Source organism: Phyllobates terribilis, unplaced genomic scaffold (genome assembly GCF_046119375.1).
Source record: "Phyllobates terribilis strain yellow unplaced genomic scaffold, ASM4611937v1 Scaffold_9__5_contigs__length_417890890, whole genome shotgun sequence".
Classification (NCBI taxonomy): Eukaryota; Metazoa; Chordata; class Amphibia; order Anura; family Dendrobatidae; genus Phyllobates; species Phyllobates terribilis.
In genome coordinates, this window is record NW_027362769.1 from 388,476,976 (window position 1) to 388,493,996 (window position 17,021).

Here is a 17,021-nt window from a genome sequence, read left to right on the forward strand (position 1 = left end):
CCAGCTTGGTATTATCAGCTGGCCCTAAGCCCAAAATTCATGGGGTCACGCCAATATTAGACATGACCGCCATGAATTTCTAGTAAAGTATTTAAAAAAAACACAACACCCAGAATAAAGTCCTTTAATTGAAATAAACACACAATTCTTTATTGTTCTAAATTAAACCATACTTACCGTCACGCCCATTCCAGCTGAAGCCAACGATCTCCTGCAATAAAAGAAAAATAATAAAGCAACCTCATCCTTACCTTTCCATGGTTCCCACGACAGCTTCAGCTCTGCTACATCGAGATGACAGGCTGGACCGCAGCAGAACGCTGCCATCCAGCCTGTCATGCCGCAGACACTGAGAAGAGCAGGCTTGCTTGCGCTCCTCAGTGTCTCGCTGTGACGGCATCCAGATGAGCCGAGGTCATGTCCAATGAACTCGGCTCACCTCATGCACGTCACTGACAGCGTGGGAAAATTCTCACGCTGAAGCGCTGAGTGCAGGAGAATTCTCCCACGCTGTCAGTGACGTGCATGAGGTGAGCTCATGTCCAATGAACTCAGCTCACCTCATGCACCTCACTGACAGCGTGGGAAAATTCTCCTGCACTCAGCGCTTCAGCGTGAGAATTCTCCCACGCTGTAAGTGACGTGCATGAGGTGAGCTGAGTTCATTGGACATGACCTCGGCTCATCTTTATGCCGTCACAGAGAGACAATGTGGAGCGCAAGCAAGCCTGCTCTTCTCAGTGTCTGCGGGATGAGAGGCTGGATGGCAGCGTTCTGCTGCGGTCCAGCCTGTCATCTCGATGTAGCAGAGCTGAAGCTGTCGTGGGAACCATGGAAAGGTAAGGATGAGGTTGCTTTATTATTTTTCTTTTATTGCAGGAGATCGTTGGCTTCAGCTGGAATGGGCGTGACGGTAAGTATGGTTTAATTTAGAACAATAAAGAATTGTGTCTTTATTTCAATTAAAGGACTTTATTCTGGGTGTTTGTGTTTTTTTTAACTTTGACTATGGGGTTAGTAATGGGGGTGTCTTATAGACGCCTCTCCATTACTAACCTGGGCTTGATGTCAGCTGGCATTATAAGCTGACATCAACCCCAGCCCTATTACCCCCTGCCACCGCACCAGGGCAGCGTGGAAGAGCGAGGCTAAGTGCCAGAATTGGCGCATCCTATGAATGCGCCATTTCTGGGGCGGCTGACGGCTGGTGTTTCTAGCCTGGGAGGGGGCCAATATTCATGGCACCCTTCCTGGGCTATTAATATCAGCCCCCAGCTGTCTGCCTAGCCTTTGCTAGCTATTAAATTAGGGGGGACCCCACGTCATTTTTTTGGGGGGGTCCCCCATTTTAATAGCTAGTAAAGGCTATGTATTCAGCTGGGGGCTGATATTAGTAGCCTGGGAAGCTCCGTGGGTATTACCCCCTTCCCAGGCTTCAAACATCTGCCCCAGCCGTCTGCTTAACCTCCGCTAGAGCCTAAAATTAAGGGGAACCCCACGCCAATTTTTTTAATAATAAATCCTTTATTTTAATACTAAATGACAAGTACAGTAACCAACACTATCACTGTACTTCATATATATGTGACTGACATGTTTCTATCTATCTAATCTGTGTGTGAAGCTCTATTCTTTCTGTTCTAAATTGTCGGGTACCGGTGTATGCCGCTGATGAATTGCCGGCTTTTCATGTTTCACTGTGAGCACTCTTCCCATCGATTTGGGCAATCACTGTAATGCCACAACCACCATGGCTGTGGCATTACAGTGAGTGGCAGACAATCCCTGCATGATTGGTGCTCTAAATAGCGCCAGACATGCAGGACACGCTTTTGGTGCACGAACAGTTATCGAACATAACCTCGAACAGCCGAATTTTTTGCAAATCGTTCGGGTTCGTCGAATGACTCGAACACCGCCCAAAACAGCTCGAATTTGAGATTGGCGAACAGTTCTAGTCGAACACCGCTCATATCTAATCCTCAGTACATTATACATACAGCGCTCAGCATAAGTGAGTACACCCCCCTGTATTCTCAGTACGTTATACATACAGTGCTCAGCATAAGTGAGTACACCCCCCTGTATTCTCAGTACGTTATACATACAGCGCTCAGAAAAAGTGAGTACACCCCCTGTATTCTCAGTACGTTATATATACAGCGCTCAGCATAAGTGAGTACACCCCTGTATTATAAGTACATTATATATACAGCGCTCAGCATAAGTTAGTACACTCCCCTGTATTCTCAGTACATTATACATACAGCGGTCAGCAAAAGTGAGTACACCCCTGTATTCTCAGTACTTTATACATACAGCGCTCAGCATAAGTCAGTACACCCCCCTGCATTCTCAGTACATTATACATACAGCGCTCAGCGTAAGTGAGTACACCCCCTGTATTCTCAGTACTTTATACATACAGCGCTCAGCAAAAATGAGTACACCCCCCTGCATTATCAGTACATTATACATACAGCGGTCAGCAAAAGTCAGTACACCCCTGTATTCTCAGTACGTTATACATACAGTGCTCAGCATAAGTCAGTACACCCCCTGTATTCTCAGTACGTTATACATACAGCGCTCAGCATAAGTCAGTACACCCCATGTATTCTCAATACGTTCTACATACAGCGCTCAGCAAAAGTGAGTACACTCCCCTGTATTCTCAGTACATTATACATACAGCGCTCAGCAAAAGTGAGTACACCCCCCTGTATTCTCAGCACGTTATACATACAGCGCTCAGCAAAACTGAGTACACCCCCTGTATTCTCAGTACGTTATACATACAGTGCTCTGCAAAAGTGAGTACACCCCTGTATCCTCAGCACGTTATACATACAGCGCTCAGCATAAGTCAGTACACCCCCTGTATGCTCAGCACGTTATACATACAGCGTTCAGCATAAGTCAGTACACCCCCCTGTATCCTCAGTACGTTATACATACAGCGCTCAGCATAAGTGATTACACCCCCGTGTATTCTCAGTACGTTATACATACAGCGCTCAGCGTAAGTGAGTACACCCCGCTGTATCCTCAGTACGTTATACATACAGCGCTCAGCAAAAGTGAGTACACCCCCTGTATTCTCAGTACGTTATACATACAGCGCTCAGCAAAAGTGAGTACACCCCCTGTATTCTCAGTGCGTTATACATACAGCGCTCAGCATAAGTGAGTACACCCCCCTGTATTCTCAGTACGTTATACATACAGTGCTCAGCATAAGTCAGTACACCCCCCTGTATTCTCAGTACATTATACATACAGCGTTCAGCATAAGTCAGTACACCCCCCTGTATTCTCAGTACGTTATATATACAGTGCTCAGCATAAGTGAGTACACCCCCTGTATTCTCAGTACGTTATACATACAGCGCTCAGCATGTCAGTACACCCCCCTGTTTTCTCAGTACGTTATATGTACAGCGTTCAGCATAAGTCCGTACACACCCCTGTATTCTCAGTACATTATACATACAGCGCTCAGCATAAGTCAGTACACCCCCCTGTATCCTCAGTACGTTATACATACAGAGTTCAGCAAAAGTGAGTATACCCCCCTGTATTCTCACTACGTTATACATACAGCGCTCAGCATAAGTAAGTACACCCCCCTGTATTCTCAGTACGTTATATATACAGCGTTCAGCATAAGTCAGTACACCCCCCTGTATTCTCAGTACATTATATATACAGCGTTCAACATAAATCAGTACACCCCCCTGTATTCTCAGTACATTATATATACAGCGTTCAGCATAAGTAAGTACACCCCCCTGTATTCTCAGTACATTGTATTCTCAGTACGTTATACATACAGCGGTCAGCAAAAGTGAGCACACCCCCCTGTATTCTCAGTATTTTATACATACAGCGCTCAGGAAAAGTGAGTACACCCCCCTTTATTCTCAGTACGTTATACATACAGCTCTCAGCATAAGTGAGTATACCCCCCTGTATCCTCAGTACGTTATACATACAACGCTCAGCAAAAGTGAGTACACCCCCCTGTATTCTCAGTACGTTATACATACAGCGCTCAGCATAAGTCAGTACACCCCTCTGTATTCTCAGTACGTTATACATACAGCGCTCAGCATAAGTGAGTACATCCCCCTGTATTCTCAGTACGTTATGCATACAGCGCTCAGCATAAGTAAGTACACCCCCCTGTACTCTCAGTACGTTATATATACAGCATTAAGCATAAGTCAGTACACCCCCCTGTATTCTCAGTACGTTATATATACAGCGTTTAGCATAAGTCACTACACCCACCTGTACTCTCAGTACGTTATATATACAGCGTTCAGCATAAGTAAGTACACCCCCCTGTACTTTCAGTACTTTATACATACAGCGTTCAGCATAACTAAGTACATCCCCCTGTATTCTCAGTACATTATGCATACAGCGCTCAGCATAAGTGAGTACACCCCCTGTATTCTCAGTACTTTATACATACAGCGCTCAGCATAAGTAAGTACACCCCCTGTACTCTCGGTAAGTTATATATACAGCGTTCAGAAGAAGTCAGTACACCCCCCTGTATTCTCAATCTGTTATATATACAGCGTTCAGCATAAGTCAGTACACCCCCCTGTAGTCTCAGTACGTTATATATACAGCGTTCAGCATAAGTGAGTACACCCCCTATATTCTCAGTACGTTATACATACAGCGCTCAGCATAAGTAAGTACACCCCCCTGTACTCTCAGTACGTTACATATACAGCGTTAAGCATAAGTCAGTAAACCCCCCTGTATTCTCAGTACGTTACATATACAGCGTTCAGCATAAGTGAGTACATCCCCCTGTATTCTCAGTACGTTATGCATACAGCGCTCAGCATCAGTAAATACACCCCCTGTACTCTCAGTAAGTTATATATACAGCGTTCAGCAGAAGTCAGTACACCCCCCTGTATTCTCAATATGTTATATATACAGAGTTCAGCATAAGTGAGTACACCCCCCTGTATTCTCAGTACGTTATATATACAGCGTTCAGCATAAGTGAGTACACCCCCTGTATTCTCAGTACGTTATATATACAGCGATCAGCATAAGTAAGTACAACCCCTGCATTCTCAGTACGTTATATATACAGTGCTCAGCATAAGTGAGTACACCCCTGTATTATCAGTACATTATACATACAGCGCTCAGCATCAGTAAGTACACCCCCATGTATTCTCAGTACGTTATATATACAGCGTTCAGCATAAGTGAGTACACCCCCTGTATTCTCAGTACTTTATACATACAGCGCTCAGCATAAGTAAGTACACCCCCCTGTACTCTCAGTACGTTATATATACAGCATTAAGCATAAGTCAGTACACCCCCCTGTATTCTCAGTACGTTATATATACAGCGTTTAGCATAAGTCACTACACCCACCTGTACTCTCAGTACGTTATATATACAGCGCTCAGCATAAGTAAGTACACCCCCTGTATTCTCAGTACGTTATATTTACAGTGTTCAGCATAAGTAAGTACACCCCCCTGTATTCTCAGTACGTTATATATACAGCGTTCAGCATAAGCAAGTACACCCCCGTTGTACTCTCAGTACTTTATACATACAGCGCTCAGCATAAGTAAGTACACCCCCCTGTACTCTCAGTACGTTATATATACAGCGTTCAGCATAAGTCAGTACACCCCCCTGTACTCTCAGTACGTAATATATACAGCGTTCAGCATAAGTCAGTACACCCCCCTGTATTCTCAGTACATTATACATACAGCGTTCAGCATAAATCAGTACACCCCGCTGTATTCTCAGTACGTTATATATACAGCGTTCAGAATAAGTCAGTACACCCCCTTGTATTCTCAGTACGTTATATATACAGCGTTCAGCATAAGTCAGTACACCCGCCTGTACTCTCAGTACGTTATATATACAGCGCTCAGCATAAGTGAGTACACCCCCCTGTATTCTCAGTACGTTATATATACAGCGTTCAGCATAAGTAAGTACACCCCCCTGTATTCTCAGTACGTTATATATACATCGTTCAGCATAAGTCAGTACACCCCCTGTATTCTCAGTACGTTATATATACAGCGTTCAGCATAAGTCAGTACACCCCCCTGTATTCTCAGTACATTATACATACAGCGTTCAGCATAAGTAAGTACACCCCCGTTGTACTCTCAGTACTTTATACATACAGCGTTCAGCATAAGTAAGTACACCCCCCTGTATTCTCAGTACGTTATATATACAGCGTTCAGCATAAGTCAGTACACCCCCCTGTACTCTCAGTACGTAATATATACAGCGTTCAGCATAAGTCAGTACACCCCCCTGTATTCTCAGTACATTATACATACAGCGTTCAGCATAAATCAGTACACCCCCCTGTATTCTCAGTACGTTATATATACAGCGTTCAGCATAAGTCAGTACACCCCCCTGTATTCTCAGTACGTTATATATACAGCGTTCAGCATAAGTCAGTACACCCCCCTGTACTCTCAGTACGTTATATATACAGCGCTCAGCATAAGTGAGTACACCCCCCTGTATTCTCAGTACGTTATATATACAGCGTTCAGCATAAGTAAGTACACACCCCTGTATTCTCAGTACGTTATATATACATCGTTCAGCATAAGTAAGTACACCCCCTGTATTCTCAGTACGTTATATATACAGCGTTCAGCATAAATCAGTACACCCCCCTGTATTCTCAGTACATTATATATACAGCGTTCAGCATAAGAAAGTACACCCCCCTGTACTCTCAGTACGTTATATATACAGCGCTCAGCATAAGTAAGTACACCCCCCTGTATTCTCAGTGCGTTATATGTACAGCGTTCAGCATAAGTGAGTACACCCCCTGTAATCTCAGTACGTTATATATACAGCGTTCAGCATAAGTAAGTACACCCCCTGCATTCTCAGTACGTTATATATACAGTGCTCAGCATAAGTGAGTACACCCCTGTATTCTCAGTACATTATATATAGCGTTCAGCATAAGTAAGTACACCCCCGTTGTACTCTCAGTACTTTATACATACAGCGCTCAGCATAAGTAAGTACACCCCCCTGTACTCTCAGTACGTTATATATACAGCGTTAAGCATAAGTCAGTACACCCCCTGTATTCTCAGTACGTTATATATACAGCGCTCAGCATAAGTAAGTACACCCCTGTACTCTCAGTACGTTATATATACAGCGTTAAGCATACGTCAGTACACCCCCCTGTATTCTCAGTACGTTATATATACAGCGTTAAGCATAAGTCAGTACACCCCCTGTATTCTCAGTACGTTATATATACAGCGTTCAGCATAAGTCAGTACACCCCCCTGTATTCTGAGTACATTATATATACAGCGTTCAGCATAAGTAAGTACACCCCCCTGTATTCTCACTACGTTATATATACAGCGTTCAGCATAAGTCAGTACACCCCCCTGTATTCTCAGTACGTTATATACACAGCGTTCAGCATAAATCAGTACACCCCCCTGTATTCTCAGTAAATTATATATAGCGTTCAGCATAAGTCAGTACACCCCCCTGTATTCTCAGTACTTTATACATACAGCGCTCAGCATAAGTACACCCCCCTGTACTCTCAGTACGTTATATATACGGCGTTCAGCATAAGTCAGTACACCCCCTGTATTCTCAGTACTTTATACATACAGCGTTCAGCATAAGTCACTACACCCACCTGTACTCTCAGTACGTTATATATACAGCGCTCAGCATAAGTAAGTACACCCCCCTGTATTCTCAGTACGTTATATTTACAGTGTTCAGCATAAGTAAGTACACCCCCCTGTATTCTCAGTACGTTATATTTACAGTGTTCAGCATAAGTAAGTACACCCCCCTGTATTCTCAGAACGTTATATATACAGCTTTCAGCATAAATCAGTACACCCCCCTGTATTCTCAGTACATTATATATAGCGTTCAGCATAAGTAAGTACACCCCCGTTGTACTCTCAGTACTTTATACATACAGCGCTCAGCATAAGTAAGTACACCCCCCTGTACTCTCAGTACGTAATATGTACAGCGTTCAGCATAAGTCAGTACACCCCCCTGTACTCTCAGTACGTAATATATACAGCGTTCAGCATAAGTCAGTACACCCCCTGTATTCTCAGTACATTATACATACAGCGCTCAGCATAAGTCAGTACACCCCCCTGTATTCTCAGTACGTTATACATACAGCGCTCAGCATAAGTGAGTACACCCCCCTGTATTCTCAGTACGTTATATATACAGCGTTCAGCATAAATCAGTACACCCCCCTGTATTCTCAGTACGTTAAATATACAGCGTTCAGCATCAGTCAGTACACCCCCCTGTATTCTCAGTACGTTATATATACAGCGTTCAGCATAAGTCAGTACACCCCCCTGTATTCTCAATAAATTATATACAGCGTTCAGCATAAGTCAGTACAACCCCCTGTATTCTCAATATGTTATATATACAGCGCTCAGCATAAGTCAGTACACCCCCTGTATTCTCAGTACGTTATATATACAGCGTTCAGCATAAATCAGTACACCCCCCTGTATTCTCAGTACATTATATATACAGCGTTCAGCATAAGTAAGTACACCCCCCTGTACTCTCAGTACGTTATATATACAGCGCTCAGCATAAGTAAGTACACCCCCCTGTATTCTCAGTGCGTTATATGTGCAGCGTTCAGCATAAGTAAGCACACCCCCTGCATTCTCAGTACGTTATATATACAGTGCTCAGCATAAGTTAGTACACCCCTGTATTATCAGTAGATTATACATACAACTCTCAGCATAAGTAAGTACACCCCCCTGTATTCTCAATAAATTATATACAGCGTTCAGCATAAGTCAGTACAACCCCCTGTATTCTCAATATGTTATATATACAGCGCTCAGCATAAGTCAGTACACCCCCTGTATTCTCAGTACGTTATATATACAGCGTTCAGCATAAATCAGTACACCCCCCTGTATTCTCAGTACATTATATATACAGCGTTCAGCATAAGTAAGTACACCCCCCTGTACTCTCAGTACGTTATATATACAGCGCTCAGCATAAGTAAGTACACCCCCCTGTATTCTCAGTGCGTTATATGTGCAGCGTTCAGCATAAGTAAGCACACCCCCTGCATTCTCAGTACGTTATATATACAGTGCTCAGCATAAGTTAGTACACCCCTGTATTATCAGTAGATTATACATACAACTCTCAGCATAAGTAAGTACACCCCCCTGTATTCTCAGTACGTTATATATACAGCGTTAAGCATAAGTCAGTACACCACCCTGTATTCTCAGTACGTTATATATACAGCGTTCAGCATAAGTCAGTACACCCCCCTGTATTCTCAGTACGTTATATATACAGCGCTCAGTATAAGTAAGTACACCCCCTGTATTCTCAGTACGTTATATATACAGCGTTAAGCATAAGTCAGTACACCCCCCTGTACTCTCAGTACGTTATATATACAGCGTTAAGCATAAGTAAGTACACCCCCTGTACTCTCAGTACGTTATATATACAGCGTTCAGCATAAGTCAGTACACCCCCCTGTACTCTCAGTACGTAATATATACAGCGTTCAGCATAAGTCAGTACACCCCCCTGTATTCTCAGTACATTATACATACAGCGTTCAGCATAAATCAGTACACCCCCCTGTATTCTCAGTACGTTATATATACAGCGTTCAGAATAAGTCAGTACACCCCCCTGTACTCTCAGTACGTTATATATACAGCGCTCAGCATAAGTGAGTACACCCCCCTGTATTCTCAGTACGTTATATATACAGCGTTCAGCATAAGTAAGTACACACCCCTGTATTCTCAGTACGTTATATATACATCGTTCAGCATAAGTAAGTACACCCCCTGTATTCTCAGTACGTTATATATACAGCGTTCAGCATAAATCAGTACACCCCCCTGTATTCTCAGTACATTATATATACAGCGTTCAGCATAAGAAAGTACACCCCCCTGTACTCTCAGTACGTTATATATACAGCGCTCAGCATAAGTAAGTACACCCCCCTGTATTCTCAGTGCGTTATATGTACAGCGTTCAGCATAAGTGAGTACACCCCCTGTAATCTCAGTACGTTATATATACAGCGTTCAGCATAAGTAAGTACACCCCCTGCATTCTCAGTACGTTATATATACAGTGCTCAGCATAAGTGAGTACACCCCTGTATTCTCAGTACATTATATATAGCGTTCAGCATAAGTAAGTACACCCCCGTTGTACTCTCAGTACTTTATACATATAGCGCTCAGCATAAGTAAGTACACCCCCCTGTACTCTCAGTACGTTATATATACAGCGTTAAGCATAAGTCAGTACACCCCCTGTATTCTCAGTACGTTATATATACAGCGCTCAGCATAAGTAATTACACCCCTGTACTCTCAGTACGTTATATATACAGCGTTAAGCATACGTCAGTACACCCCCCTGTATTCTCAGTACGTTATATATACAGCGTTAAGCATAAGTCAGTACACCCCCTGTATTCTCAGTACGTTATATATACAGCGTTCAGCATAAGTCAGTACACCCCCCTGTATTCTCAGTACATTATATATACAGCGTTCAGCATAAGTCAGTACACCCCCCTGTATTCTCAGTACATTATATATACAGCCTTCAGCATAAGTAAGTACACCCCCTGTATTCTGAGTACATTATATATACAGCGTTCAGCATAAGTAAGTACACCCCCCTGTATTCTCACTACGTTATATATACAGCGTTCAGCATAAGTCAGTACACCCCCCTGTATTCTCAGTACGTTATATACACAGCGTTCAGCATAAATCAGTACACCCCCCTGTATTCTCAGTAAATTATATATAGCGTTCAGCATAAGTCAGTACACCCCCCTGTATTCTCAGTACTTTATACATACAGCGCTCAGCATAAGTGAGTACACCCCCCTGTATTCTCAGAACGTTATATATACAGCTTTCAGCATAAATCAGTACACCCCCCTGTATTCTCAGAACGTTATATATACAGCTTTCAGCATAAATCAGTACACCCCCCTGTATTCTCAGTACATTATATATAGCGTTCAGCATAAGTAAGTACACCCCCGTTGTACTCTCAGTACTTTATACATACAGCGCTCAGCATAAGTAAGTACACCCCCCTGTACTCTCAGTACGTAATATATACAGCGTTCAGCATAAGTCAGTACACCCCCCTGTACTCTCAGTACGTAATATATACAGCGTTCAGCATAAATCAGTACACCCCCCTGTATTCTCAGTACGTTAAATATACAGCGTTCAGCATCAGTCAGTACACCCCCCTGTATTCTCAATACGTTATATATACAGCGTTCAGCATAAGTCAGTACACCCCCCTGTATTCTCAATAAATTATATACAGCGTTCAGCATAAGTCAGTACAACCCCCTGTATTCTCAATATGTTATATATACAGCGTTCAGCATAAGTCAGTACACCCCCTGTATTCTCAGTACGTTATATATACAGCGTTCAGCATAAATCAGTACACCCCCTGTATTCTCAGTACATTATATATACAGCGTTCAGCATAAGTAAGTACACCCCCCTGTACTCTCAGTACGTTATATATACAGCGCTCAGCATAAGTAAGTACACCCCCCTGTATTCTCAGTGCGTTATATGTACAGCGTTCAGCATAAGTAAGCACACCCCCTGCATTCTCAGTACGTTATATATACAGTGCTCAGCATAAGTTAGTACACCCCTGTATTATCAGTAGATTATACATACAACTCTCAGCATAAGTAAGTACACCCCCCTGTATTCTCAGTACGTTATATATACAGCGTTAAGCATAAGTCAGTACACCACCCTGTATTCTCAGTACGTTATATATACAGCGTTCAGCATAAGTCAGTACACCCCCCTGTATTCTCAGTACGTTATATATACAGCGCTCAGCATAAGTAAGTACACCCCCTGTATTCTCAGTACGTTATATATACAGCGTTAAGCATAAGTCAGTACACCCCCCTGTACTCTCAGTACGTTATATATACAGCGTTAAGCATAAGTAAGTACACCCCCTGTACTCTCAGTACGTTATATATACAGCGTTCAGCATAAGTCAGTACACCCCCCTGTACTCTCAGTACGTAATATATACAGCGTTCAGCATAAGTCAGTACACCCCCCTGTATTCTCAGTACGTTATATATACAGCGTTCAGAATAAGTCAGTACACCCCCCTGTATTCTCAGTACGTTATATATACAGCGTTCAGCATAAGTCAGTACACCCGCCTGTACTCTCAGTACGTTATATATACAGCGCTCAGCATAAGTCAGTACACCCCCCTGTATTCTCAGTATGTTATATATACAGCGTTCAGCATAAGTAAGTACACCCCCTGTATTCTCAGTACGTTATATATACATCGTTCAGCATAAGTCAGTACACCCCCTGTATTCTCAGTACGTTATATATACAGCGTTCAGCATAAATCAGTACACCCCCCTGTATTCTCAGTACATTATATATAGCGCTCAGCATAAGTAAGTACACCCCCGTTGTACTCTCAGTACTTTATACATACAGCGTTCAGCATAAGTAAGTACACCCCCCTGTATTCTCAGTACGTTATATATACAGCGTTCAGCATAAGTCAGTACACCCCCCTGTACTCTCAGTACGTAATATATACAGCGTTCAGCATAAGTCAGTACACCCCCCTGTATTCTCAGTACATTATACATACAGCGTTCAGCATAAATCAGTACACCCCCCTGTATTCTCAGTACGTTATATATACAGCGTTCAGCATAAGTCAGTACACCCCCCTGTATTCTCAGTACGTTATATATACAGCGTTCAGCATAAGTCAGTACACCCCCCTGTACTCTCAGTACGTTATATATACAGCGCTCAGCATAAGTGAGTACACCCCCCTGTATTCTCAGTACGTTATATATACAGCGCTCAGCATAAGTGAGTACACCCCCCTGTATTCTCAGTACGTTATATATACAGCGTTCAGCATAAGTAAGTACACACCCCTGTATTCTCAGTACGTTATATATACATCGTTCAGCATAAGTAAGTACACCCCCTGTATTCTCAGTACGTTATATATACAGCGTTCAGCATAAATCAGTACACCCCCCTGTATTCTCAGTACATTATATATACAGCGTTCAACATAAGAAAGTACACCCCCCTGTACTCTCAGTACATTATATATACAGCGCTCAGCATAAGTAAGTACACCCCCTGTATTCTCAGTGCGTTATATGTACAGCGTTCAGCATAAGTGAGTACACCCCCTGTAATCTCAGTACGTTATATATACAGCATTCAGCATAAGTAAGTACACCCCCTGCATTCTCAGTACGTTATATATACAGTGCTCAGCATAAGTGAGTACACCCCTGTATTCTCAGTACATTATATATAGCGTTCAGCATAAGTAAGTACACCCCCGTTGTACTCTCAGTACTTTATACATACAGCGCTCAGCATAAGTAAGTACACCCCCTGTACTCTCAGTACGTTATATATACAGCGTTAAGCATAAGTCAGTACACCCCCTGTATTCTCAGTACGTTATATATACAGCGCTCAGCATAAGTAAGTACACCCCTGTACTCTCAGTACGTTATATATACAGCGTTAAGCATAAGTCAGTACACCCCCCTGTATTCTCAGTACGTTATATATACAGCGTTAAGCATAAGTCAGTACACCCCCTGTATTCTCAGTACGTTATATATACAGCGTTCAGCATAAGTCAGTACACCCCCCTGTATTCTCAGTACCTTATATATACAGCGTCCAGCATAAGTCAGTACACCCCCCTGTATTCTCAGTACGTTATATATACAGCGTTCAGCATAAGTCAGTACACCCCCCTGTATTCTCAGTACGTTATATATACAGCGTTCAGCATAAGTCAGTACACCCCCCTGTATTCTCAGTACGTTATATACACAGCGTTCAGCATAAATCAGTACACCCCCCTGTATTCTCAGTAAATTATATATAGCGTTCAGCATAAGTCAGTACACCCCCCTGTATTCTCAGTACTTTATACATACAGCGCTCAGCATAAGTAAGTACACCCCCCTGTACTCTCAGTACGTAATATATACAGCGTTCAGCATAAGTCAGTACACCCCCCTGTATTCTCAGTACATTATACATACAGCGTTCAGCATAAATCAGTACACCCCCCTGTATTCTCAGTACGTTATATATACAGCGTTCAGAATAAGTCAGTACACCCCCCTGTATTCTCAGTACGTTATATATACAGCGTTCAGCATAAGTCAGTACACCCCCCTGTACTCTCAGTACGTTATATATACAGCGCTCAGCATAAGTGAGTACACCCCCCTGTATTCTCAGTACGTTATATATACAGCGTTCAGCATAAGTCAGTACACCCCCCTGTACTCTCAGTACGTTATATATACAGCGCTCAGCATAAGTGAGTACACCCCCCTGTATTCTCAGTATGTTATATATACAGCGTTCAGCATAAGTAAGTACACCCCCCTGTATTCTCAGTACGTTATATATACATCGTTCAGCATAAGTCAGTACACCCCCTGTATTCTCAGTACGTTATATATACAGCGTTCAGCATAAATCAGTACACCCCCCTGTATTCTCAGTACATTATATATAGCGCTCAGCATAAGTAAGTACACCCCCGTTATACTCTCAGTACTTTATACATACAGCGTTCAGCATAAGTAAGTACACCCCCCTGTATTCTCAGTACGTTATATATACAGCGTTCAGCATAAGTCAGTACACCCCCCTGTACTCTCAGTACGTAATATATACAGCGTTCAGCATAAGTCAGTACACCCCCCTGTATTCTCAGTACATTAGACATACAGCGTTCAGCATAAATCAGTACACCCCCCTGTATTCTCAGTACGTTATATATACAGCGTTCAGCATAAGTCAGTACACCCCCCTGTATTCTCAGTACGTTATATATACAGCGTTCAGCATAAGTCAGTACACCCCCCTGTACTCTCAGTACGTTATATATACATCGTTCAGCATAAGTAAGTACACCCCCTGTATTCTCAGTACGTTATATATACAGCGTTCAGCATAAATCAGTACACCCCCCTGTATTCTCAGTACATTATATATACAGCGTTCAGAATAAGAAAGTACACCCCCCTGTACTCTCAGTACATTATATATACAGCGCTCAGCATAAGTAAGTACACCCCCCTGTATTCTCAGTGCGTTATATGTACAGCGTTCAGCATAAGTGAGTACACCCCCTGTAATCTCAGTACGTTATATATACAGCGTTCAGCATAAGTAAGTACACCCCCTGCATTCTCAGTACGTTATATATACAGTGCTCAGCATAAGTGAGTACACCCCTGTATTCTCAGTACATTATATATAGCGTTCAGCATAAGTAAGTACACCCCCGTTGTACTCTCAGTACTTTATACATACAGCGCTCAGCATAAGTAAGTACACCCCCCTGTACTCTCAGTACGTTATATATACAGCGTTAAGCATAAGTCAGTACACCCCCTGTATTCTCAGTACGTTATATATACAGCGCTCAGCATAAGTAAGTACACCCCTGTACTCTCAGTACGTTATATATACAGCGTTAAGCATAAGTCAGTACAACCCCTGTATTCTCAGTACGTTATATATACAGCGTTAAGCATAAGTCAGTACACCCCCTGTATTCTCAGTACGTTATATATACAGCGTTCAGCATAAGTCAGTACACCCCCCTGTATTCTCAGTACATTATATATACAGCGTTCAGCATAAGTCAGTACACCCCCCTGTATTCTCAGTACATTATATATACAGCCTTCAGCATAAGTAAGTACACCCCCTGTATTCTGAATACATTATATATACAGCGTTCAGCATAAGTAAGTACACCCCCCTGTATTCTCAGTACGTTATATATACAGCGTTCAGCATAAGTCAGTACACCCCCCTGTATTCTCAGTACGTTATATACACAGCGTTCAGCATAAATCAGTACACCCCCCTGTATTCTCAGTAAATTATATATAGCGTTCAGCATAAGTCAGTACACCCCCCTGTATTCTCAGTACTTTATACATACAGCGCTCAGCATAAGTACACCCCCCTGTACTCTCAGTACGTTATATATACGGCGTTCAGCATAAGTCAGTACACCCCCTGTATTCTCAGTACTTTATACATACAGCGTTCAGCATAAGTAAGTACACCCCCCTGTACTCTCAGTACGTTATATATACAGCGTTTAGCATAAGTCACTACACCCACCTGTACTCTCAGTACGTTATATATACAGCGCTCAGCATAAGTAAGTACACCCCCTGTATTCTCAGTACGTTATATATACAGCGCTCAGCATAAGTGAGTACACCCCCCTGTATTCTCAGTACATTATATTTACAGTGTTCAGCATAAGTAAGTACACCCCCCTGTATTCTCAGAACGTTATATATACAGCTTTCAGCATAAATCAGTACACCCCCCTGTATACTCAGTACATTATATATAGCGTTCAGCATAAGTAAGTACACCCCCGTTATACTCTCAGTACTTTATACATACAGCGCTCAGCATAAGTAAGTACACCCCCCTGTACTCTCAGTACGTTATACATACAGCGTTCAGCATAAGTCAGTACACCCCCCTGTACTCTCAGTACGTAATATATACAGCGTTCAGCATAAGTCAGTACACCCCCCTGTATTCTCAGTACATTATACATACAGCGTTCAGCATAAATCAGTACACCCCCCTGTATTCTCAGTACGTTAAATATACAGCGTTCAGCATAAGTCAGTACACCCCCCTGTATTCTCAGTACGTTATATATACAGCGTTCAGCATAAGTCAGTACACACCCCTGTATTCTCAGTACGTTATATACACATCGTTCAGCATAAGTCAGTACACCCCCCTGTATTCTCAGTACGTTATATATACAGCGCTCAG